Genomic DNA, 11,936 nt, shown 5'->3' with positions numbered 1-11,936 from the left:
GCAATTGATGCATGTATTTATAGATAGAAGATTGATCATTAAAGTCAAAAAAGACAACGTAAATTGAAGATATTTTTACTATATTTGAAGTATAAAATATGCAAATATACTGAGAAAGGTCCATTTTCTTTCTACTCTCTCCTTCAATGTTGGTGCCTCTAAAACATTATCTTAATATATTTAGTTTGACAGAAGTTGAGTCATGAGTAGATTACTTAGCAGTCTTTCTGACTAATAATTTGTTGAATTTTCTCGTGAAACAAACAATGAAAAGTTGGTGAAGGCTTTAAAGTATAAAGCAATATACGCATCCCTGCAGAACATGACAAGTATATGGAATTAGATTTTATAGTATTTAAAATACTAACGCTTTAAATAATTCCATTTCTCTGATCAGTCGATAGGTACATATAACATGAAGGCAGTCTATTTTGACTCAATTTTAAATAATTCCATTAATTCATCCCAATTCAAACTTTGATTACTTCTTAGTAAGCCGAAAATTTGACAATAGGAATATATAATTCGACCAAATAAAATCCAAGTTTAAATAATCAAAATATTTAATAAACTTAACTTAAATTTAAATAATTGAATTACTTAATCTAAACTTAAACTCCACATAAAATTTAATATTAATACAAAAATAAGTACCTAAATTTTGTCTCGAAAAATGTTTTAGTGCCTAAAGAAATTTTCACTTAAATTAGGTGTCTAACGTTTTCATCGGAACACTTTTAGGTGTCTGGATTGTAACGCCGTTAAATTTGACCATTAAATGACACGTTTCAAGCTCTGGTAAATTTTAGAATTTATTTTAAAAAATAAAAATATTTTTTATTAAAAAAAACCCAACAGTAGCAACCCCCTTCCCCATTCCATGGTCACCGGCTTGCAAACCGTGACCATCACCGCCGTCGACCCCCGATCATACCCCCGTTGAACTTTCGTCATAAGCTATCACCGTTTGTCGTGGAAAAACGTTCAAAGATTCGTCAGATTTTAAGCCAATGTCGTTGATTCCGGTCGATCCTGACATCCGTAAGCCACACCACCATTTGAACCACCGTGCAATTCCGCTCAAAACTCATACTCACCGTAGCTCCGTCGGTGCTACTTTGACTTTCCATCGTGGAGATTATGATTTTAAAGGTTATGGATTTGGGTATTGGGGATTAGAGATTTAGGGGATTTGGGTAACGGTAAGGGTAAAGATTGATCAATGGGTGGTCGAACGACGGGTGGGTGACAGCTCGGCGATGACAATGGTGGCCGGAGATAACTGGCGACGGTTGGTAACAGGGTTGCAATAAGAGATTTTAGATTTTTAGAGATTTTAGTTTTTTAGTTTTTTAGATTTTTTTATAATTTTAGTAAAAATTTGGGGATTTTTTATAAATAAATTAAGTTTTTTTAGTTTTAAATTTTTTAATTAAAAAAATATTTTATTTTAAAAAAATAAAAAATATAACGTTAGGCACCAATTTCAGAACCAATGTTGCTATAATCATTTTCCATATCAATCACATAAAAATCAGCAGGGAAAATTAAGTCTTCTACCTCTACTAGAACATTTTCTATGAGTCATTCATGATAAATAATTGATTTGTCGGCGAGCTGAAGTGTAACTCTCGTCTCCTTCAAAGGCTTGGTGAAAATTAAATTATAGACGAAGAGAGTCATTATATTGATAGAGGCACCTAGATCGCACATATCTCATTTGATTTTAACCTCGCCAATTTTACAAGGTATTGAAAATATACCTTGGTCCTTATACTTCGGTGGAAGCGGTCGTTGGAAAATTGCTGAGACGTTCTCACCTAAATTCACCTTCTCATTTTCGGCAAGTCGCCTTTTATTAATTAGTGCAGAGATCTTTAAGGTATCTGGCATACCTCAGTACTTTCCAGATTATCTCAAGAAGCAGAATATTTATTTTCACCTTCCGTAATGCATCCAAGATTTCTCTCTCCTCTGATTGTTTGTCTCTTTTAATGAATCTTTTAGGAAACGGAGGCGAAATGGCATAGGGAGATGGCGCAAAATGAGTTTTCGATTCATCTTTATTCTTTTCTTAGGATTCTACGTCAACTGCTTCTTCTTCCCTCTGGGAGTTCGAATTTTCTTCTTTCTTCCGGGATCTTGTGCTTACTTCCTGTGGGTCTGGTTTTTCAACAATTATACCGCTTTAGAGGGTAATGGCGCTAACATTCTCTATTGGATTCGGCTCAGTTTGAGACGGAAGCTTACCTTGTGATTCCAAGCGGCTTATGGTTTGAGCCAGTTGGCTTCTCTGTTTGTCAATCTCTTGGAAGTGGGCTTCAGTACGAGTTTGGAATTTTTCCTGGGAAAGTGCTAACCTCTCAAAAATTGACTCTAATGATGTCTTCTGCGGTTGTTGTGGTGGTGGAGGTGGTCTCGCTTGATAACCTTGATTCGGTCTTGAGTTCTGAGCATAACTGAAGTTCGGATGATCCCTCAATCCTGGGTTATATGTATTATCGTAGGTATTGTAAGCTCTTTGGGGAGGTCCTGGAAAGTTTCCGACTGCGTTGACTTGAGCTGTTGCGTCATCTTGAATCAATGAACAGCCGTCTGTCGGATGATCAGGTAATACACATGTTCCACATGATCTGTTTGGTCTTGTCTTTCCTGCAACAAGAGAGTTGACGACTTCAGTTAACTTATCTATCTTATTTTCTAAGGAAGATGAACTTATCTCATGAACCCTTCGAGAAGGTTCATTATTTGCGCGAAACTGTTGGGAATTTGCGGCCATTGTGGAAATTAAGTTCCTAGCCTCAGTAGGAGTCATGTTCACCAACGCTCCACCGCTGGCAGCATCGATCATATTCATCTCCAGGGGAGTTAATCCTTCATAAAAGTATTGAAGGAGTGTTTGTTCAGTTAATCCACGTTGTGGACAACTAGAACACAACTTCTTAAACCTCTCCCAGTAGTCGTAAAGTGACTCTCCATCAACCTGCTTGATTCCAATTATTCTTCTCCGTAGTTCACTTACTTTCGCCGTAGGGAAAAACCTGTCAAGAAAAAGACGAGTCATTTGAGCCCATGTAGTAACAGAATCAGGGGGAAGATAAAATAACCACTCCTTAGCCGAATCGGCTAAAGAAAAAGAAAAAACTCTAAATTTGATTTGGTCCTCGGTTACACCCTGTGGTCTCATACTGGTACAGACCATATGAAATTCCATGAGATGTTTGTGTGGATTCTCGTTTGGCAATCCGCGGAATGTAGGGATGAGATGAAATAAGGCCGATTTTCAACTGGTATGGAGTTTCACTTTGGGGAAAATCAATGCACAAAGGCCCTTGTTCGGTAGGTGCCTCGGCTAACTCCTGGATAGTTGGATCGGCCATCGGAATTGTATTAACGGATTCACTTGAATTTGATTCTTCTTATGGATTTAATTGTTGTCTCCTTCTTTCCCGAAGTGTCTGTACGTGGAGTATCCTAGCTTTGGCTTCAATCTCCGGGTCGTACTCCACTAATGTGCCCGGATTAGTCCTGGTAATAAATAAAAAACAAACAAAAATTAGTAACTTTGGCGAAGTCTCCGGCAATGGCGTTAATTTGACAACTGTCATTTCGATGTCAAAATAAAATTCCTTCTTCTCGGATAATAAATAAGGAAATTCGTAGTGTAGAGAAGTATAGGTCGAATCCAGAGGGACTTAGAAAATTCTTAATTTATGTTTGATTGGTTTACTCCAGGCGTGAAAATAGTAAACGGGGAGTTTGGTAAATATATATTTAAATAATAAAAGCAATTAAATAAATAAAAGTAATTTAAGTAAAAATAAGAGAATAAAGATTGTGAATAAATACGGTAAAAGTAGCATCAAGCCTTGCTTTAACTTAATTCCCCTTTGATCATCGAATTAGATTTTCCCTCCAGGATTCACGTCGGTTACTTTGTCTACAAGGGCAATCCCCGTGACTCTATCTTGTATACCGAATACCCAAGGCAATCTTTGATTCTGGCTTCGAAAATTGATTCTAACAACATCAATTTTCGTAGATCATTTACCATTTAAATTCGTGGCGACCGACTCGGATTGTTGTTTCTATAACCGTCAATTCCGATCTCATATCCCTCTTGGCGAAGTTATCTTGCCAAGTGTGTTCCCAGGAAGTCGAATGTGCTTTCAATAAGCCGAATCTTCCAATTTGACTATCTCCCCGGCAACGACGTCAATTTGACAACTATCGTTTCGATGTCAAAATAAAATTCCTTATTCTCGGATAATAAATAAGGAAATTCGCAGTATAGAGAAGTAAGGGTCGAATCCACAGGGCTTAGAAAATTCTTAATTTATGTCTGATTGGTTTACTCGAGGCGTAAAAGTAGTAAATGGGGGGTTTGGTAAATAGATATTTAAATAATAAAAGTGATTAAATAAATAAAAGCAATTTAAGTAAAAAATAAGAGAATAAAGATTCTGAATAAATACGATAAAAGTAACCTCAAGCCTTGCTTTGACTCAATTCCCCTTTGATCATTGAATTAGATTTTCCCTTCGGGATTCACGTAGGTTACTTTGTCTACAAGGGCAATCCCCGTGACTCTATCTTGTACCGAATACCCAAGGCAATCTTTGATTCCGGCTTCGAAAATTGATTCTAACAACATCAATTGTCGTAGATCAATTACCGTTTAAATTTGTGGCGACCGACTCAGATTGTTTCTTATATAACCGTCAATTCCGATCTAAAATCCCTCTTGGCGAAGCTTTCTCATCAAGTGTGTTCCCAGGAAGTCGAATGTGCTTTCAATAAGCCAAATCTTCCTCCCACATGTTTAATCGCAACAACAATCTAGACCAAAGTCTATCTTTGATTTTGAAAACTGTTTTGATTTTGAAAAATAAGCGCAGAGATTGAGAGAGATATTCTGAAGATATTAAGGGTCTGTTTCAATTCTCGCGTTAGAATTGAGTCATCGCTTCAACTCTCGACTTATGAAAAATTTAGCTAAGCATGACAAAAGTCATACTTAGCATATTAAAAACAAAGCTTGAAAATAAAAGAAAAATGAAAACTTGAAAAGTAGAAAGATAAAGCTTTAATAAAACTAGAGAGAAAAGAAGATTGTAATTTGAGTTATGAGTTTAGGCTTACCCCAAGCGGGTATTTATAGCCTCTCAAAGCCTAAGGATAAACAAAGAAAATAAAATAAAATAATCCTAAAGATAATTATTTTTTTTAATTTAAATTCAAACTTAAAATAGTCTCCTAATGTAACTAAGCTCGTCCGTCTTCCAGAAGGCGTGCGGAGGAAGTCTTCTAGAAACTGTTGCTGACTGGACCTTCTAGAAACTACCACGTCAGTCAAGGGGTATCGATACTAGCAGGTGGGTATCGATACCAAGGATTATAGGATCAGACCCGAGGTACCCCAAATACTCTCTAATATAGCAAATAAGACTTCAAGCAAGAACAATAATAATAATAATAATAATAATAATATAAGAACCGTAGAAACATTAATAGTTAGGTTTACATAAAACTGGTCTTGTTTGATGCTTGGGAAACAATCATAACACCCGAGTTACTCTTAGCAAAAATACCATGAAAACTACTCAGTATGCTTTAACTCAACTCTTAAGCTAGAATGCATTTCTAGTTACCCAAAATTGGTATAAAGAAGTTGTAAATGTGTTACCTTGAATTCTTGGCTACTAGAAATGCCCTCAAATCACCCAAGGGACAACTTCTCTTTTCCTCTTGCCTTTGAGTTCTCTATCACTTCTTTCACTACTCAAAGGTAAAGAAATGAATTATTAACTTAACTAGGTGGTTGAATTAAGGTTAAGAACACTTTTTATAACTTGAATCTGCTAAAAACAAGCTAGAATCCATAAATTCTCTTAAACCTCCCATAAACCCATTTTTGAAAACTAAGTGTAAAACTTGAGAAATAGGGCTTAAATTGAAGCTCTTTGATTGAAGATTACCATGTTACCTTATATAAACTCAACTAGGCTTTAAATCCTTGAAACTTTCACTTTAAGGAGGAAGGGAAGAGAAGAAATATGAGATCATAGAAGAGAAGAGTGTTTGGTGAACTAATAGGGGGAGTGGTCCACGTAACAAGACATAAAATAGGGGGTTTCAGCTTTTAATTTGAATAATGGTTAAATTGTACTTTTGGTCCCTCTTCTTTTATTTCATAAAATACTCATCACTCTTCTTTAACTATCTTGGGCAACAACTCAAGTCCACTATCACTAAACTTGGTCTAAACTATTCTAATGGTTCATTTGTGCTCAAAATATGGGTTTCGAGTTGACTCGAACTATTAATCCGGGATTTGGGGCGTTACACTATTATAATATAAAAAAATTGTTTTTGTGATATATTAAAAATGTAATTTAAAAGAGATTTGTTAATTGATTGAGTAATTAAAAATACTTATATGGTCTTATTTTGTATCTTTAATAAAAAAAATTGTAATTTAAAAGCTATTTTATGTTTACTAAAGTTAATTAACAAAATTTGGCTGTGTAATCAATCATTCAATGCCTTGGAAATTCTAGAGACTCGTTTAATAGATTTTTTTCTTTCAAAAAGCTTTGGAAATTAAGGAATTGTGTTGAATATTTCATTCAGTAAATCTAAAGAATGCGGCGAAAATCCAAAGACAGTTTTCATATGCTATAGGCAGGGGTGAGAATTAGGTCGAATTAAGTCAAATTTTTTGAGTTATTCGAGTTGATGAGTCGTATTTTGTGATTCAAACTTAACTTGAAATTTTTCTAAGTCAAGTAGAATTTAAGAAAAAATTCAAGTTTCTATACAAATTTTATTATAATTATTTATAGTATTATGATAAAGATTGTTTTCAATTTTCCGATTTTCTTTTCACATTATAATATTATTTAATATATCAAATGTAATCTAAAATTATAAAATATAATTACAATATTATATTTTAAAGAATATATTTTGAGCGTAAAATGTTGATGAGAGTATAGAGGAGTCAAGGAATTGATGGGAAGAAAGAATTTGTAAATAGTTATAGTCAAAATACCAAATACGAATTGAATAAATAGGAATTGAAGTTACATAGATATTCTATAGTGATATAAGAGCATGTGGTTCAGTTTTGATGAAAATGGACATAAAATGAATGATTAATTGAAGAAATAAGGAAGTTATGAAAAAAATGAGGAATTAAATTAAAAATAAAAAATTGGTATCAAAAAGAGGAATCTAACGCACATAGGTATTCTAAGATGGTTTAGGAGCATGTGATTCAAATTTGGTAAAAGAAATGGACTTAAAATGAAGGAGAAATAGAATGAATAAGGAAATCAGGGTCTAAACCGTAAAATTATCAAAATAGTTAGCCAAAATTTTAATTTTTTGAGTAACACGAAATTTTCAAATTTTAACTTAACTCGAACTCAAAAAATGCATGGCGATAACTCAACTCGAATAACTCTAATTGAAAAGAAATTTGATTTTTTTAGTCGAGTAGAGTCGAGTTTTGCTCACCCATAATAAAATGAATGGTGCATGTGTTTTAGCTATTAAAAAATAAAATTAAAACAAATATTGCACGCTAAAGAAAAATGGATGAAAAATAATTTTATTGCATTGAAAAGTGGCAAAGAACAAAGAGTATTGATTTCTTCATTCCTTTGTACATAAAAGAAAAACAAATTATAAATTTAGACTTTTCTTTTCAGTTCAGTACAAACTTTATGAATAGTAGTTGGTAGAAAATCATCTTGAGAAGAGAGGTCAAATTTTGAATGTTCAAAGTGGGATTGCATCGATCAACAAAGAAGTGATCCCTCCTTTAGCAGCTTTCCCAACATGCGTGTAACCATCGCCTTCTCTGTAAAGCACATCCATAACTCTCGCAAGGTTGAGACTCCGGGAAAGAACCGGTGTCGGCATTTCCGTCGGTTTCAAGAACTCTTCGTTTACGTCTTTCCATGAACTCTCGATGTGTTTGTTGAATTCATCGTATGCTTCTTGCGCCGTCACGCCGTACTGTTCCATGTAACACTCGATGGCCGAGCAATCGTCTTCTCTCCTGTGGTTGAACTGCACCCATATGGGACATGTCTTCATTTAGCAAATGCATACCCCAAAAGTTTAGAATCTAGGAATGTGGGTGGGTATATAGCAAGTATACCTTGTGTTCAGCAATGTCGTCCATGAACCTGCAAATAATGGTGGAGGCTTTGATGATCTTAGGGTCATTGGCTGCCCATTTGAAGGTCTCGGGGTTATAACATCGCCCATCCCGACGAACGCCGTGATGGCAAGCATGGCATAGCCGGAGGTCGGCAATGCATTATCTCTAAACTCCTCGAACGTTGGTTTATAGTTTAGATGTGTCCATTTCGCCTCCAAAAGGTAAGCTTGAGCAAGGCGTATCATCTGATGGTTGAGAGCATCAAGTTCACAATATAATTATTATCGAATTTTTTACATTTTTTCCAACATGATCGTATTGTTACTTACGCTTTTCTAGCGTACTCGACTCGGTATTGCCTCTCTTGATCTACCAATATTGTTCCATTTCTTCATAAACGTCCAACAGTGCCTTGTAGCTTATTTGCATGTACTCCGGGAGTTGATCCATGCATTTAAGATCCCACCTGAAACACAATGTGAAAATTAATTTCAAACCCAACGCTTCATTCGGTCATATCCGACAAGTCTAGGATTTAAATATCACAAAATGAATGTTAACTTATAATGCAAGAAATCCAACCTTTCAATTGCATCTGTATAGGGAATGAGTTCATCATATGTTGCGAATGAATCATATGTGTCATCCACAATGGAAGCCATTGCTATGACTTTTGTCAAAAACTTTCTCCCAAGAGAGTATTGGGGTTCAAAGTAAACTCCCATAATCCAAAATACCCTTCCACCACTCTGTCTCTTGCAAATGGCAGCTTTCTTGTAAAGTCCAAATCCTTCCACCACCTTCAAAGAATCATAAAAATCTGGCTTTCAATTCATTTGTAAGAAATAGAAAACTAAACAACAACAGGATGATTTATGAATAAGGGTTAGGCTTCATAGCAAAACTTACCTACAGATCTCACTTAGCTCTTTCCTATGCAAAAGTTGCAGCAAGTTGAAATCAATCTTTGCGAACTGAAGCAGTGCTTTGTTATGGGATTCGATGTCTTCATATACGGAAATGAATTTCCGGGCCTCAACCCTCGGCAACCCCCTTCGGATCGACTGCTTTAAGGCGTGATCGACCTGTTCCGACAGTGGATGGTCTAATGCTGGTAATGAGAGGGTAAGTTGAGCTTTGGTGAAAGAAATGGCTTCCTCAAGTATATCATCCCCTTGGATCCTCATATGGGAAGCTTCGTAAAGTTCCAACAATCCTCGCACATCACTCGCCGGTGATGCCTTGAAATTCCCTTCCACATCCTTGAACATGTTGAATGCCTCTGCTCCACCACCCCAAGTCATCATCAATACATCAATATATTTATATTTCTAAGTTTTGTGTGTGTTGATAATTACGAATTACGGTTCAATAATCTTAAAAGTATGAAAGTTCAAGACTAAATTACCGCAGGAAACACGGTAGCCATGTTGTCTTAGTATCGGAATCGAAGAGCTGTGGTGTAGAGATCATACTCAACATCATCGCTCTTCATGTCATGGTAAATATTCTCAAGTTCATCGTCAATCTCTTTCTCGAAATGATAACTTACACCCAATCTTTGAACTGCATCAATGAAGGCCAGCTTTTGGTTCAAATCATCAACGGGTCCCACAATCATCTTCCTCACTTGCTCTTTCAATTCTTCGAATTGTAATTCAGTTGCAGCATCAATATCCTGCTCAAGTAGGACAATCAAATCTCAGCAAACAAAACTCAAAGATAGATAAAGAAATTTGTAAAAAGAATAAAAGAAATTATAGATTACCATATTGGGACATTGAATGAACATATCACCCCAAATGCCGGGATGAAAGTCGGCCTTGGGCCGGTTTTCAGTGTCCGTTGGAATGACGGGAAGGGATGAAGCAGCAACTTGTGAACTTGTGTTGAAGCCATTGTCAAAGATACCTCGGAGGAAATGAGTAGACTTTTTGGAAGCAAATAACACAAAGATTGGTTTGCTGCCTTTGCCTACTGTTTATAAGGTTAAAAACAGAGATTCGGATGAGAGTAAGTATGCAATTGATGCATGTATTTATAGATAGAAGATTGATCATTAAAGTCAAAAAAGACACGTAATTGAAGATATTTTTACTATATTTGAAGTATAAAATATGCAAATATACTGAGTCCATTTTCTTTCTACTCTCTCCTTCAATGTTGGTGCCTCTAAAACATTATCTTAATATATTTAGTTTGACAGAAGTTGAGTCATGAGTAATTACTTAGCAGTCTTTCTGACTAATAATTGTTGAATTTCTCGTGAAACAAACAATGAAAAGTTGGTGAAGGCTTTAAAGTATAAAGCAATATACGCATCCCTGCAGAACATGACAATATATGGAATTAGATTTTATAGTATTTAAAATACTAACGCTTTAAATAATTCCATTTCTCTGATCAGATAGGTACATATAACATGAAGGCAGTCTATTTGACTCAATTTTAAATAATTCCATTAATTCATCCCAATTCAAACTTTTTTTTTTTGGATAATTTAATATTTTATTACCCAAGAACAAACCAAATACAAACTTAGGAAAGAAAGCATCAGACAATCAACAAACAAAAAGAGTCAAATCAGACAATGTCCCAATGCTTGCACAGGTTGGAATTTACAGTGTCAAAGCTATTTAAATTCTATCGCTAAGTTAACAATGAACAGTATCCTTGATGAGGCGGAACATATCTTGCGTTTTCTGGATCGCCCTTGAAAAAGTCTCTTGTTCTTTCTTCCCAAATAAAGTAAATCATAGCATTGAGAGCAAGCTTCATTATAGTAGTAAGTAAAGATTTTCCTTTCCAATAAGAGCAAGCCCAAGCAATAAAGTTCCCAAGGACGAGTGCAAAATCGAAGACCTGAAATAGAAAATATAGAACTCCACAAGATGTTAGCCATAGGACAGTAAAGGAACAAATGATCCCTAGTTTCGAGCGGATCATCGCAAAACATGCATTGGCAATCATTGATAAGCCCCATACGAAGGTGTCTATCTTTAGTAGGGAGACGATCAAGTAAAGCCATCCAAGAAATCAAGCTAAGTTTAGGAATATGGAAGGGAAACCAATGATTTTCTGCCAAATAACAAGGGGTCTCTTAACCGGATATCATCCCATATAGTTCTCACCGAGAATGAAGAAGCAGACAATGTAGTACTAGCCTCATCCCTCATATTAAAAAGTTTCCTTAAGCTCCAGCTGGACGTTGAGCTAATTTCTGCATTCCAGAAATTACTTCCCTTAAGCACATAACAGTTAATCCAAGCGACCCATAGAGAGCCTTCTCCAGCAAGGATTTTTTTGATAAGAAGAAGCATACAGCTTTGTTCCAGGTCTGGAGATCTTTAATACCGAGCCCTCCCTCAGATTTCAATAAGCAAATGTTATTCCATCCAACACGGGCACAAGAAGGGTCTGTCATCTCCTTTCCAGAAGAACCGAGAGCATATTTGTTCAATCTTTTAAGAACAGAGTTAGGCAGAAACATTGTCTACACCAGTAGCTACTGATGCTAAATAAGACAGCTCTGATTAATTCCAACCTACCCGCATAACTAAGATTTTTAGTAGACCAGAAACACAGCCGCGCCTTAATGTTGTCAATGAGGGCCACACAATCCTTTTGGGAGACTTTTCTAGTGACTAAAGGATGCCAGATACCTAACAGGAAGAGAACCAATTTTAAACCCAGTGAGAAGAGTGATGTTTTCAAGAGTAGGAAAGTTCATGCAGCCGTAAATAACTCGCATTTAGAGGCGTTA

At 35.7% G+C, this 11,936-nt stretch overlaps 1 pseudogene; it reads right to left on the bottom strand.

Annotated features, from left to right (window-relative positions):
- Nucleotides 1–7,676: 7,676 nt before the first annotated feature.
- Nucleotides 7,677–11,349, bottom strand: LOC120141648 (annotated as a pseudogene).
- Between the last annotated feature and the right edge of the window lie 587 nt (nt 11,350–11,936).

The sequence above is a fragment of the Hibiscus syriacus genome, unplaced genomic scaffold (genome assembly GCF_006381635.1).
Source record: "Hibiscus syriacus cultivar Baekdansim isolate YM2019G1 unplaced genomic scaffold, ASM638163v2 tig00110812_pilon, whole genome shotgun sequence".
Lineage (NCBI taxonomy): Eukaryota > Viridiplantae > Streptophyta > Magnoliopsida > Malvales > Malvaceae > Hibiscus > Hibiscus syriacus.
This window is presented reverse-complemented; position numbering and strand designations above follow the sequence as displayed.